This window comes from Hordeum vulgare, chromosome 7H (genome assembly GCF_904849725.1).
Source record: "Hordeum vulgare subsp. vulgare chromosome 7H, MorexV3_pseudomolecules_assembly, whole genome shotgun sequence".
Taxonomy (NCBI): domain Eukaryota; kingdom Viridiplantae; phylum Streptophyta; class Magnoliopsida; order Poales; family Poaceae; genus Hordeum; species Hordeum vulgare.
The window spans coordinates 480813895-480829444 of record NC_058524.1 but is presented as its reverse complement, the minus strand read 5'-3'; the positions used below and the strand labels follow the sequence as shown (position 1 = coordinate 480829444).

The window sequence follows — 15550 nt, the reverse complement described above, 5'->3', positions numbered from 1 at the left end:
GACGGGCATTAGCTCCATCTTCGTCTTGATCTCTCTCGTAACTTTATATATATATATATATATATATATATATTAGAGCTTTTTTACCGTACCCTGTACTGTTGAAAGGGGAGGCAGCAGAATAACATAATCAACCCGTCAATTTCCTAAGGGTACGATGGGTAGAAAAATATGTTAGTTAATTTACTAACTATGGAGCAGACTTCACGCCCACGAAGCGGTGCCCTGGTCCTTCGCGTCCTTATCCTTGCCGCGGCTCCTGCTCCTTCTCCCTGCCGTCGCCGCTGCAGCCGCCCGTCGCTCTAGCCCCGCCCTCGAGGACCTCCGCGGCTCCCTGCTCCTTCTCCCTGCCGTTGCCGCCGCCGCCACTCGCCGTCGTGGCCACCGCCGCTCGCGTCGTTCTCCCTGTCGCCGCGGCTCCCTGCTCCTTCTCCCTGGCGTCGCCGCCGCCGCCACTCGCCGCCTTGGCCGCTGCCGCTCGCGTCGTTCTCCCTGTCGCCGCCGCGGCCACCACCGCCACTCGACATAGTTGGCCCCGCCATCTTGGACCTCCGCGGCACGTCCTCAACCTGGTAAGGTCTCTGTTCTGTTCGAATCCCCTGTTGAATAAATCCTAGTGCATCTTCCTCTATCAGATAGCTAGTTTTCTGAAACTGTACAGTAGCGAATCGTGAGGTCTACTCTTGGTTTTGCAATTCAGAATAAGAGGAATAGAACTGCAGTAAGAAAAGTTGCATCTTTCAGGCAACACAAACACACTGTCCACTTCTCTGTCAGTTCATTGCAATTGCGTTCTTCAATCTTCAGTGATAACATCCCCTCTGAACAGAGATCATCATAATCTGCGTGTTACTCCCCTATGGGTTTTGGTTAAATCACTCTTCTAGTTTGACCTTTGGACAAATCTGCATATTCCTACTAGTTTGGCCTTTGGACAAATCTGCATATTCCTATTAGTCTGCCGGTAGTAGTAAATTGTTTCTGCTTAAATCACTCTTCTATGGTGCTGCTTCTGTTGGTGCAAATCAGGAAGTGCTTACTGAAGTATATGTAATGTTTCAGTTTGATTATGTACACAAGCACTGTTACTGATACGTGTTTAAGTTTCATGAGTGGAATTCAAATAACTCAGGTTTGGTTCTTTTTTAATTGCAGGGATTGACATGGAATATGGGAGTGCCACCCTCGAGAACATTGCAGAATATGGCATGGTGATCAGTCAAATTTTTGGCAGCGAAGAAGAAGGTTACAATTACTATAATGCATATGCTCGGTCAAAGGGTTTTGGTGTTAGGAAGGAAGAACTGACCAGGAAGATGGAGACGAACATAGCATTTCGTCGCCTCTATGTCTGTTGTAAAGAAGGATATCAGGCGAGGAAGCACTTCGAAAAAACTGAACGAGTGCGAACTCCTAGGCCGCTGTCACGTTGTGGATGTGGCGCCCGGATGGAGATCGAGCTTCGTATGGATAATGGTGAATGGTTTGTAAAAGATTTTCTGGACGAACATAACCATCCACTCGCTAAGCCTGACCAGACAGCTTTCATAAGATCACATCGCGGACTGAGTGATGTGCAAAAGGCTGATGTCATTGAGTATGGAATTGGTGGCCTTCGGACACGTCAAATAATGGAAGTAATGGAGAAGGATAGTGGTGGTTACAGCAAGGTAGGCTTTATTTCTCGGGACCTGTATAATTTTTTTGCCAAGTACAAGAAGGAAAGGATAGAAGGCCGTGATGCCGAATTTGTACTCCGTTATATGGCAGCCCGAAAAGACACATATGGCGAATTTTTTTCCAAGTACACCACTGATAGTGAAGGGCATCTGCTGAACATCTTTTGGGCAGACGCACAGTCTCGGATTGACTATGATGCATTTGGTGGCGTCGTGATCTTTGATAGCACTTACCGTGTGAACAAATACAACCTGCCATTTGTCCCCTTCATAGGAGTGAATCACCATCGCAGCACAACCGTGTTTGGCTTCGGTATTGTCTCGGATGAGACCGAGGCATCTTTTGTGTGGTTGCTTGAAGCATTTTTGGAGTCAACGAAGCAGAAACATCCTAGATCAGTAATCACCGATGGTGACCATGCGATGGCGAAGGCAATAGCGGCGGTTTTGCCAAACACAGATCATCGGTTGTGCAGTTGGCACATCGAGCAAAACATGATACGAAACCTACAGAAGCAAAAGCTCAAGGACTTTAGGAAATTTGTTTATCACATATGGATGTCGATGAGGTTGAGAAACGTTGGGTTGAGTTTATGGTGGATTATGATATCTCTGGAAAAGATGCTTGGATTATGAGGATGTACGAGCTGAGGAAGAAGTGGTCTAGGGCCTATACGAAAGGTAGATATTTCCTTGGCATGCAGAGCAATCAACGTAGCGAAAGCCTAAACTCTAGGCTTCATAAGAATCTGGATAGGAGAATGTCACTTGTTGATTTGCTAGAGCACTCAGATCACTGTTTATCGCGTATCCGCAAGAATGAGGCTGAGTTGGATGCTACAGCTTCGGACACAGTACCATTTACTGAATTAGCAGCTGAACCGCTTGAGAAAAGTGTTGCTCTCATTTATACTCCAGTGATGTTCAAGAAGGTAAAACAACAAATCGAGCAGTTCTCAAAATGGGAAGTAGCAGAAGTGACTAAGAATGACGATGTTGTTCTGTATACAGTCGCTCGCAAAGAGAGTAGGCATGTGACGTATGATGTGAGGTATGACATGGCAGGCCCGTTGCTTCAGAGTGTGAATTGCCGTTGTCTGAAGATGTACTCCGAGGAGATCCCATGTGCACACACTTTTTCTGTTCTAAAATACCTTGGCTTAGTCAACATTCCTAGGTGTTGTGTCTCGACAAGATGGACGATGGTCGGCAAGTACGCATTTGACTCAGAGAGGAATGGTAATGTGCACGATTGGTCTGAGCGGATGGATCGATACCATGAACTCCGCAACATTTGTAGTATGTATTTATTCAAAGCTTCAAACAGCCCGTAGATGTCACAGAAGGTGGTGGCTTTTCTCAAGGGTATTATAGCTGAAGGCGAGGAAGACAGTGGGAAAAATGAGGCGGCATCACTGGGCCCTCTTCCAGCATATTTTTCAGGGTCAAACCAAGCATGTCCAGGAAATGTCCGGAATCCAAAAAAATTAAATCAAAAGGAGCTCCATCCAAGACATCCAACAAGAGGTGGAAGCCCTTTAACGAGATTTGGAAAGAAAAAAATGTTTAGCACAAGTGATGGGTATCTAGTAGGATCGCATCTTACTTACGCAAACACCACAACGGAGATATATGAATTGCTATTTAACCTTATACAAGGACCTCCTCGGTCAAATCCGATTCAACTAAAGTTGGAGAAACTGACACTTGCCAGTCATCTTTGAGCAACGGGGTTACTCGTAGCGACGAAACCAGTCTCTCGTAAGCGTACGAGTAATGTCGGTCCAAGCCGCTTCAATCCAACAATACCGCGGAAACAAGAAAAGACTAAGGAGGGCAGCAAAACGCACATCACCGCCCACAAAAACTTTTGTGTTCTACTTGAGAAGACATCTACGCATGAACCTAGCTCATGATGCCACTGTTGGGGAACGTCGCATGGGAAACAAAAATTTTCCTACGCGCACGAAGACCTATCATGGTGATGTCCATCTACGAGAGGGGCTTTCCGATCTACGTACCCTTGTAGATCGCACAGCAGAAGCATTAGTGAACGCGGTTGATGTAGTGGAACGTCCTCACGTCCCTCGATCCGCCCCGCGAACCGTCCCATGAACCGTCCCGCGATCCGTCTCACGATCTAGTGCAGAACGGACGGCACCTCCGCGTTCAGCACACGTACAGCTCGACGATGATCTCGACCTTCTTGATCCAGCAAGAGAGACGGAGAGGTAGATGAGTTCTCCGGCAGCGTGACGGCGCTCCGGAGGTTGGTGGTGATCTAATCTCAGCAGGGCTCCGCCCGAGCTCCGCAGAAACACGATCTATAGGTAAAACTGTGGAGGTATGTGGTCGGGCTGCCGTGGCAAAAGTTGTCTCAAATCAGCCTAAAACCTCCGTATATATAGGTGGAAGAGGGGGAGCCTTGCCTTGGAGCTCAAGGGGCCCCAAGGGGGATGGCCGAGCCAAGGGGGGAGTCCTCCCCTTCCAAACCGAATCCAACTAGGTTTGGAAGGAGGAGTCCTTCCCCTTTTTCCCACCTCCTCGTTTTTTCCTTTTCTCTTTGATTTTCTTCCTATGGCGCATAGGGCCTTCTTGGGCTGTCCCACCAGCCCACCAAGGGCTGGTGCGCCACCCCCAAGGCCTATGGGCTTCCCCGAGGTGGGTTGCCCCCCCCCCCCCGGTGAACACCCGGAACCCATTCGTCATTCCCGGTAACTCCGAAAACCTTCCGGTAATCAAATGAAGTCATCCTATATATCAATCTTCGTTTCCGGACCATTCCGGAAACCCTCGTGACGTCCATGATCTCATCCGGGACTCCGAACAACATTCGGTAACCAACCATATAACTCAAATACGCATAAAACAACGTCGAACCTTAAGTGTGCAGACCCTGCGGGTTCGAGAACTATGTAGACATGACCCGAGTGACTCCTCGGTCAATATCCAATAGCGGGACCTGGGTGCCCATATTGGATCCTACATATTCTACGAAGATCTTATCGTTTGAACCTCAGTGCCAAGGATTCATATAATCCCGTATGTCATTCCCTTTGTCCTTCGGTATGTTACTTGCCCGAGATTCGATCGTCAGTATTCGTATACCTATTTCAATCTCGTTTACCGGCAAGTCTCTTTACTCGTTCCGTAATACAAGATCCCGCAACTTACACTAAGTCACTTTGCTTGCAAGGCTTGTGTGTGATGTTGTATTACCGAGTGGGCCCCGAGATACCTCTCCGTCACACGGAGTGACAAATCCCAGTCTTGATCCATACTAACTCAACGAACACCTTCGGAGATACCTGTAGAGCATCTTTATAGTCACCCAGTTACGTTGCGACGTTTGATACACACAAAGCATTCCTACGATGTCAGTGAGTTATATGATCTCATGGTCATAGGAATAAATACTTGACACGCAGAAAACAGTAGCAACAAAATGACACGATCAACATGCTACGTCTATTAGTTTGGGTCTAGTCCATCACATAATTCTCCTAATGATGTGATCCCGTTATCAAGTGACAACACTTGCCTATGGTCAGGAAACCTTGACCATCTTTGATCAACGAGCTAGTCAACTAGAGGCTTACCAGGGACAGTGTTTTGTCTATGTATCCACACATGCACTGTGTTTCCAATCAATACAATTATAGCATGGATAATAAACGATTATCATGAACAAAGAAATATAATAATAACTAATTATTATTGCCTCTAGGGCATATTTCCAACAATTGATGATGCCAAGCTATGGGCAGAAGCGAGCATGGGTCGGTTTGTTCTCCACTAGTTGTTGTTGCTTCTAGTTTTGGTCATTTGTTGCAGGCTTTGTATGTTGCTTTAGTTTTGAGTTTTGTGATTGTTTAGATGTCGTTGTAAGCTGGATCATGTGGATTGTTTGTTGGTTGTATTTTTTCCTCCTCTATCTTAATAATAGAGTTTTTTTTACGGTACCTTATACTGCTAGGGGCGATTAAGCAGTATAGATCTGATCCAGCCGTTATTTCTTGAGGGCAGTTTAGACCTTGCCGTTACATTCTTTTATCCAGCTGTTAATAAATCTATGGGACAAATATTTCAGCCCATGTGCTAGGACCTCGCACACAGTTTTTTCTCTTCTCATCACTGGAGTCAACGCGCATATGCTAATTCCCATGTCTCCCATCATCGGCCTTGCCGCCGTCGGTGTTGGTTTCATATCTCTCTCAATCTCATAGCGCTCGTATTATCCTTTCTATGGCTGCATGAAATGATTTTCCAGTACTTAAAAAATTGAATCCATGTTAATGTAATCACTTGTTGCATCCCGTTTGATTGGTCAACCAATGGACACAAAGCGTGAAAGCGATGTATTAACTGATGAACTAATTATGTATTTTTTGTAGAGCAACTAATCATGTTCTTGATTGATGAACTAATCCCCGTGAGAACGTGAGTACTACGAGTATGATGTAACTGTACTAGCCTAAAAACTGCAATCATGAACATGCCTAGCCTGAAATATCGGAACTGCTACGCGAGATTTGCATATTTAATCTTCCCAAATTGCCCTTCAAGGCTGTATACCACTCCATGTTGTTCGGTTTGGGCAGGTTATACTGCTGAACCAAACCAACAGTATACATCAACACCCTCCGTTGGATTTGTATGAATGGATGGTCCATAAAAGAGCTCATATATTAAGATAACGATAAGGAGGCAAACTCTCGTAAGTTGTTGAGGTCCGTGTATAGTGCAACGCCGTGCGATTATATATATAGTTGATGGAAGAGAGCGAGGCTAGTAGCAACCCTATAAGGATTCGAGTTGTCGTTTCATCATTTGTTACGAAATCGGATTTAACTCGAGAATCCAGCTGGACGCTAGCACCGGTCCGAACACCTGCGCGCCGTCCCTGTCTCGGACCTGGTCCACAGGTAGAGCACCAGGCTGCCCAAGCACATGTCGATGGCCACCGCCGGCACCAGCAGGAACGACATGGCCATGCCGGTGACGCTCGGTATGAAGTTCCGCGCGCGCCACCTGCAGTGCACGGCCGCCTCCCGCAGCGCGCACACCGCAAGCGCCAGCACGAAGAAGCCCACGCTCATGCTGAGGCAGTGCCTGGGCAGCTCACGTGCCCGACGCCGATCACGGCCATGGCCCGGTAGATCTTGGCCAGCGGCACCTGGTAGATCTTGTTCCCTGCCTCCTCGTAGAAGTGGTGGAACACGGTGAAGACGGCCGGGTTGACGACGCAGCCGATGCCCGTGCCGATGACCTGGCTCACGAAGAGCGCGCGCGGCGAGGTGAGCGTCAGGTACCCGGTCTTGAAGTCCGACATGAAGTCGGAGGCGGTGGAGACGATGGAGGAGACGATGCCGCAGATGACGAGGCTCCCCACCACCCCGCCGTTCCGGTGCCCTATCCACGACGCGAACAGCTTGTTGTACAGTTGTACTGCGCCGAGAAGTTGGTCTCGGCCACCCCCGTGCCGTAGGCGTTGCAGAAGGCCAGCAGCGGCGCGAACACGTACGCCGTCGCCACGTGGTAGTACCGCACCTGGCCGTAGATGTGCGGGATGGCCACTGTCGACAGCAGCGCCAGCGCCGCGTAGCCGGCCATGGCAAGGGTGCCCGGGATGTGCTCCCGGAGGAACACCTGCGTCCGCCGCCGGTCGTCGAAGCTCAGCGTGTTGCGCGGCACCGCGTTCACGTCCGAGAAGGACCTCAGCGTCTCCGCCGCCTCCAGCTGGTGGTGCCTCATCGTCTGCAGCGTCCTCACCAGGATCACCACCAGCTGGAAGATGCCGTCGCCCAAAATCATGCCTATGGCGTCAAACACCTACTCAAAACTTATTTACATCAACTGTCTGCCGATTACAGCGTGCCTCGTCGTAATCTGTTGGTCCACGCAAGCTGCCTTCCTGGAGATTGGCGGCGTACCAGCTCCCATTTTTGGTCTCGATGTACGGCCACAAGAACCCCCAGGAGAGGATGGCCCCGACCAGCATCGAGATGTTTATCAGGTAAGGTCTGATCATCCCGACGCCGATGTATGTTCCGTTCAAATTGAGGTAGAAGCTGCACAGAAGCAAATTCGTTGTTAATTAATGGCACGTTTTTGCCCAAGCTCCGCCGGCACTGGAACACAAGCAGCAACTTTTTGGAATGGATGGATGACTTACCCGCGGTTGAAGCGTCGAGCCCGAATGAAGGGAAGGCGGTCATGCCACAAAGCGGCCCGCCGGAGTAAAACCATTAGCAGATGGACATGAACAAGCTTCCCAGGCACGACTGGATCATCAGAGACACCTGCTTCCTGTGGTAATTAAGAAACAGAGACGCATCAATGGATCACTCAGCCCAGCTGCATTGAAGGCCTGTGTCCTCGGCCGTGGCGGTGGCGCTGGCGAAGACCCCGACCAAATTTGTCTCCCGCGCACGGTTCCTACACGCCTTCAAGAACGCCGAACCCAAAACCGTCGCCTCCCCTCCCCTCCCCTTCCCCAATCCCAACCCCGCCAAGCCTGTCTCCACCGTCTCTGTCTCCGTCTCCGGCGGCACAAAGCGTGGCACGCCTGCCCTGCTGTCGTCGGTCCTACAGCGCCGGTTACTTGTGGCGAATAAGGGCGCGCATCGATGGAGGCGCGTTGGGCAGAGGGGAGACAGGACCCATGCCCCCGGGCCTGGGCCCACGTCTTGAGGCCCAAGTTCTATATTGACTTTAGCAGTGAGTAAGGATATGCGTCCTAAATACAGACAACTTTTAAAGACGGTCCGGGGCTTGCTGTCGGCCTGGCTTCACCCCTGGCGTTGGCGCTAGTTGAGGAGGGGGCGAGGTCGACTTCGGCAATTGCAGCAAACCGCCCGCTAGGTGCTGCACATGTCGCAAGATGAGTTCTTCCTGAAGAGCGCGCGGTGTCTGCAGCCAACTAGGAGCAGCAAACCTAGAAGGAGAAATAAGCGGTTGAATAGGAAGCAAACAGTGCCGCCATCGAGGAGGGGGAGGGAGCGGTGAGAGCGATTAGGAGCAGAATCATGGCAAAGGTGATGAACAACATGCCAGATACTGGGTCCGACCGTGTTCTCTATCTCCGGCACCACTGCTGACGCCGAACAGGCTAGTGAGGAGGCCCGGGTGCTTCCGGAGTTGCATTCGTGGAAGGTGGGGAGTGTGGGCTCGCCGGTGGCATTGTTCTCCTCTTGTGACTCCATGAACATAGGGCCAATCAGGCTTTGTACTTCACTTGATGGCAAGAGCAACACGTTAGTTGATACTAACAAACAAGCGATTCTTGCTGACGCAATATGTTGATCAAAGTTTGTTCCTCTTTTTAGATCTAGCCGGGACACCAGACCAGAGGACGCAGGAGCCGGCGAAACTAAGGATGTAATAGCCTTTTTCCTACTCTATACTGATCATGTTTGTTCTGTGCTCTCTAAATTCAATGTCTATTTGCTCTCTGAGCCGGCACTCATCTAAAGCACTAATTGCTCTTTGATCTTGCGGTCATCTGAATCACTAAGGAGTAGCAGGAATAAAAAGTTCAAGCTCACTAGCCAACATCCTTTCAAGCTGAGAACAGAGGTGAAAAACAAAATATTTGGTTATGGTTATATTTTTTGGTGTGCAAGTCAGTAGTAGTAGATTCAGTATTCAGCAGTCAAAATGATCTACTATATTGCTAGACTTCCTGATGTGTGAACATTTTATAACGACAGAGGGGAGGAGCCAAAGAACATTTGTTTATTCAAAAAGTACAGGAAATGCTAATTGAAGATGAAAAGAAGCGCATACATATAGCTCAAGGACTTCAGTGGACAAAAGATGAGCCTAGGGTTGTAATTTTGTGAAGCCAAATTTTCTATAGCATAGCCTTTTGTGCTATCATTTGGTTTGGTATACCCTGGAAGGAAGATAAATTTGTGCTACTTTCAGATTGAAGATTGTTGGCTGTGCATGTTCTGAAGCTGGTCCACCGACGTTTGAAGCGTGCAGTAAAACTTCCATCGCTCAAATCCCTGTATGGTTCGGTTGGTTGCTTTGTAATACAAAACGGGGGGAAACCTTTTTCGGTGTCAAGATGCGCCACTTATCTCGCTGCATGTCCACGTGCGCTTTTTTCCTTCCCACACAATCTAGCAAAAGCACCCGTAATTTCCTCTTCCACCATGTAATTCTGTTTTTTTTGGATTTTACCTCAACTTGATGTTTTTGTTGATCTGAATTTTGTGCAGGTGCTATTAGATACTCCTTCCGTCCCAAAATAAGTGACTCAAATTTGTACTACCTTTGTACTAAAGTTATTACAAAGTTAAGTCACTTATTTTTGGGACATGGAATACTAATTAATCTAATTTTCGTGTGTTATATTGGTTTGCGAGTGATGCACGGATCAAAGAGCCATCAGTTCTCATGGGCTACCAAGTTCCAGTGCTTTGCAAGTTGTCTTTGGTCTTCCCAGTGATGAATCCCCATCTGCACTGCCATTTTTGTTTCTCCCTAGAAACTGACTGTGTTGATGTCCAAGATGCTACTATCGCCACTCCAACACAATTCTTGAGAACACCATCAATACCAACAATCGTTGTTTGTCCGTCAGCGGATTCCCTAGCTGGTAAGTGTGCTTCCCTTTCTGTTATGTAGCCATGCATTTTGTATGGACCATAGAGACCCATGGACATGCAGAAACTTGATATTCATTTTGAAGAAAATATGCGTGATGGTGATTCAATGGCTTGCAAATTGATGGGATGTGAATCAATATGCTTTATATGATGGAGTTGAATCTTTTATTGGATTACCTTTGATACAAAAGCTGACAATATAAGATTGTGACGGTTAAATCAGCCCTGAGCATATGAACAACCGATTGCACCTTTTGCCCTTCTGCCTCATGACCTTAACGAAAGAGATGACAGACAAATAGAACAATAAGTCTCTGTCTAATTGAAGTGACAATGTCCTAAATGTAGATTTTATTTTGTCGTCCTTAAGTTATACAAAAGGCCTTTTGTGTCTTTTATCTAGGATCACACAGATTTCTTTACTGAAATTTGAAGGTTATAATAAGTATCCAGTTGGTTTTCTATGCTATGTTTCTTTAAGAATGACTAAGCATTATTTCCCTTGCTTCTCTATTCGAATGTTTTGTTATCTACTCATTCTGTCACGGTCGCCCCTAGATTCTACCTCTTTATGCCTTCATTAATCACCGTCATTCCTGTTGTGTTTACTCCTATGCTTCAAGCACCCTTTCTCCATCACTCTAGTTCCTGGAGACTACTAAACATTGCTCATATACGGGCCATGTGAATTCGATACATGATCTCAAGTACATTTTCACCGAGAACCACCTCTATGCGCACGGCTATGCCTATCCAGAAGAGCTTTGCTTGGAAAGCCACCTCTTCCGCTACCACTACAAGAGGTGAGTGGTTGGATCTTGGGCTTTATTTTATTTTCTTGATTTTGTATTGGACGTCAACTGATCTGTCTTCATGCTTCTAACTTATACTAAGATTCATACTGGGATCAATCTAAAATTCAGTTGATTAAAGGAAGATAGATAAAATGTCACTCAAGAGGAAATGTGTTGACAGTTGCAATCACAAAATTGTTTTCATAGAAGGAGAAGCTAATATGGTAATAAGCAAGCAAACCAATATTTGTAATGATCAATATCCGAATAGTACTTTATACCTATATCATGTGTTCTTGTGTGAACAGTTATAAGTATAACAAGAATGGTTACATTAATATCACAATTTATTGTTGTATTGGAGTATTCAAATCATGCCACATCAAAATATGGAGGGTTTAGGGTTTAGCTTCATAACAGTAGCCGCGTGACGAGGACGGATCCTAGCATCACAATAACCAATATTCCTAGACGGACACACTGAATTTTTTTCCCTCCTCGACGGGCTCAGGAGGCTCGGGCACCCCGGGGTCCGTGGGGGGAGCCAGGTCCTCGGGAGTGTCGATCATCTCAAGGTCCAACCTGGCAGTTTTGGCCTTGGGTTTTCCGGCTCCTGAGGGGGACCGGGGCTTGTGAATCGGGCGAGCCCCCTAGCCCCGCGTGTGGGGGCCCGACGGAGTCCCTTGATGTGGCACCCTTGCTGGCTTGTGCCTCCCTGACCGCCACCAATGCGGCGCTGGCGGAGTTGGGGGTGGCAGCAAGGTACAGGAGCAAGGGTTCCCACAGGCGAGGCGCCACCATGACCGACGGGCTCGTGAGGTATCGCTTGAGTTCGCCGAAGGCTGTGTCGGCCTCCGGGGTCCACTCGAAAGGGCCCTTCCTTTTCATGATCTTGAAGAAAGGCAGGGCCCGCTCGCCGAGTTTGGAGATGAAACGACCCAAGGAGGTCATGCACCCCGCCAGCTTTAGCCTTTCCTTGAGGGTCGTGGGCACGCTCATCTTGTTTATGGCATTGATCTTCACCGGGTTTGCCTCGATTCCGTGGCGCGACACCAGGAAACCGAGCAACTTGCCCGAGGGAACTGTCGTGGGTATAAGCCTAACAGTAGATGAGTAGGGTACGAAAGTAGAGGGCAGAGTCCTAGCTACGGCAAGGTTGTATGAGTTCATGCCCCTCTACGGTGGAGGTAATAGCCCTACGTCTCAGTGCTCTGGAGCTTTTGTGTCGATTGGAATATAGGTGTTACAGAATGCCAACCCCTATGCGAGAGGGGACAGGTGGCTTATATAGAGTGCACTGCCCCTCATAAGTGTCCAACCTTCAAGGGTGCAATAAGTGAGATTGAATGCATACGTTATAGGTAACGCATGCCATAAATGACAGCAACTACAGTAGTCTAACATATAAATGTTAGCCTCGCTGAGGTGGCTTCTGGCCTTCTGTGTCGACTGGCTTCTGGTCTTCACCGAGTGGAATCTAGTTGTCAAGTACAAGATGATCTTCCAAGTGATTTTCTACCGAGTGGACAAGAGGTTGTCTTAATCCAGTCGGTAGGTATCTTGTGACCTTTAAGCTAATAACGAGGTGCCCTTGGGAAGGACTTATAGGTCAGGCCTATCACCCTACCCTAGGACTATAACCCCATCATTAGCCCAAGAATGGATCGAGGTTCGAGTGGTGAAGGTGTACCTGCAAATCTTGATATAGCAGACTGAGTTTGAATGCTCTTCAAAGTTTTGACGAATTGGATGTCGATTGTAATCTTCGCTATTCGCCTTGATCAATTCTGCTTGGTACAAAATGTCTGATTGGATTTTGAAGATTCGAGTGAGCAAGCGAACCGGCGTGTCTCACAGGATCTTCTGATGTGACCAGTCACCCTGTCAGCTCTGGTTTCGTGGGATTTGAAAATTTTGGTTGCCATGCGTTACGCGACGATGATTTCATTGCCATCAAGTGGATCCCGTCGCCTCGATTCCTGCGCCTCTATCTCCGCCACGTATCTCGCAGTGGCCTGCGAAGGGATAAGTTGAGGGCCCACTTGCTAGTAACCCAGTCGGTTGGTTATAAAAGCCTCCAATGCTAGGGTTTGGTACGACATCGTCTTCTTCATCTCCTTTGTTCTTCCTTCTCTTTAGCCACCAACGCAAACCGAAGCAACCAATCTCACCACTGCCATTATGACGAAAGGGCAAACCGGTAAGCTGGAGAAGGCGAAGAAGAAGGGCGGCGCCAAGTCGAAGAAGCATGCTCTGCCGCCGGGCTGGATCCAGGGGGAGTTCCTCCCATCCACTATGCAGAAGGAGGATCTCCTCGTCCTCGTCGAGCATGGCATCCTGGCGGACAAGTCTTGGAGGCTTCCTAGAGATGAGATCGAGCCCGAGCCGTGGGAGGGAGAACGGGTCCTCCTCCTGACCCATGTCGGAAGAGGTTTCTCTCTGTCGCCCCATCTTTTCATTCGGGGGTTCCTGAACTTCTTTGGGGCGCAGTTGCATCACTTTCCTCCAAATGCCATTGCCCACCTTTCTTGCTTTATCACGTTATGTGAGTGTTTCTTGGGGTGTCCTCCTCACCGGGAACTCTTTAAATCTATCTTCACCGTGCGTTCTCAGTCGGTGAAGAAAGTCAATCAGACTGATGACAAGACCCATGTCATCCAGTTGTGTGGGGGTTTAGGACTTCAAAAGAGAGCCAAAAGTAGCTATCTTGCCATCACCTTTCCCGAGTTGGTTCGCAACTGGCAAGCCACTTGGTTCTACTGTAATGATGTCGCTTGCCCGAATATGTCGAGTGGATTCCCTCCCTTTACTTTAGAGAGACCGAGTGCTCCGAGGTTGTTAGTGTCGACGAAGGAGGAGAAAGCCCAGGTGGATCCCTTAGTCAAAGCGCTGATTGGTCTGGTCCACAACAGAGTGACAAGACAGCCTCTCCAGGCTCGAGACCACACTATGTGGCATTACACTGGTCCTGAAGACTCCACTCGGTCTCATCTTGAGGAAGTAGATGAAGACACGGTAGCGAAGTGGATCTGCGAAATAGCTGGTACTTGTGATAATCCGATGGGGGCGAAGAGGGTCCGGCCCTTCTCAGCTCAAAACCCGCCGACAAACAAGGTTAGTTCTGCTCTGTTGAATATTTTTGCGTTCGAACTGAGTGCTTGCAATTTCCTTGTCGACTGAGCTTGTGGATTGTATCTTGCAGGCGTGGATGAACTTGCATTCTCCGCTCCCGAATGGCAACACACTCGATCTCGAGGAGGGGAGCATGGAGGATAGCGTGGAGAGCGAGGAATATGTCGATGACAGCAAAGAGATCGAGGAAGAGGAGTCAGAGGAAAGCGAGGAGGAAGATTCGTCCCCTTCTTTCCACGAGCCTCGCTCCAAGCAGCGTCATGATCCCACGGGCACTCCAAGCAAGCCTTTGGCGTCTAGTGGTAGGAGTGCCAAGCGTGTCAGGGGATCCTCTGGTGAACCGGTGGAACAACCTGCGGAGTGCCAAGCGTGTTAGGGGATCGTCTGGTGAACCGGTGGAACAACCTACAAAGGTGCCTAAGCGTAGCGGACCCAAACCTCGAAAGGCTATGCCTAGGATGAGGATCGCCGTGCGAGTCGCCTCTGCGTAAGCACTCGATCTTCAACTCTTATGCGAGTGAATTTCTACTCTTATCCGAGTGAACTTTTTTGGTTGATGATGACCAAACGGAATTGCATTGACAGAGCTGCTACCTCTGTCACGTCGCCGTCACGAGGGGACGAAGATCCCATGGAGGTTGACACCGCGAACGCAACCACTTCTCAGCTAGGTATTACTGATTTCCCACTCTGTGTCATTCCTCCATGTGTATGATTTCCTGGCTGCAACTTCTGGTGTTTCTTTCTGCCAGTCGCGCCTGTTGCAAGAGAGGTCTTCCAACTGGATGACGATGATCAAAGGCAACCAGCTGCTGAGGTGGAACCCATTGTGTCTGAGGTGCTTGTGGCGGAAATGGCTGTAGTGAGTGATCCGCCTGTCAGTTCGGTTGTTGTCACCACAACTCCTACTGGATTGCAGTCGAGCGCTCCAGTTGTTTCTACTGCAGTTTCAGTATTGATGTCACCCACGACCGTGTACACCACACGTCGTGTCCCTGAAGACCAGACTGGTGCCACCAAGGAGGCTATGATCCAGGCAGAGCTGATGATGCAACAAGCGAAAGGACCCTATGCCGCCATCGTCTCGGTGTACAACAACATCGTGGTGCTCCGAGAAAACGTCCAAGTAAGTTCGACCATAAGTTTGAATTCTGAATCACACCCAGTGGGTGTTTTTGTAGAAATGTCTTTTTTTATTTGCGTTCCAGCGGGTTCACTCCAAGTGAACCCACTGGGTGTAGTCCCCGAGACCGATGTCGAGTGCTTGCATTGGCAGGGGTCTTAATCAGTAGAGACTTTTCTTTTTTGCTGATCACAATCAACCAGA

At 48.6% G+C, this 15550-nt stretch overlaps 1 pseudogene; it reads right to left on the bottom strand.

The window, feature by feature from the left end:
* Positions 1–6512: 6512 nt before the first annotated feature.
* LOC123409121 lies at positions 6513–8345 on the bottom strand (annotated as a pseudogene).
* Positions 8346–15550: the final 7205 nt, after the last annotated feature.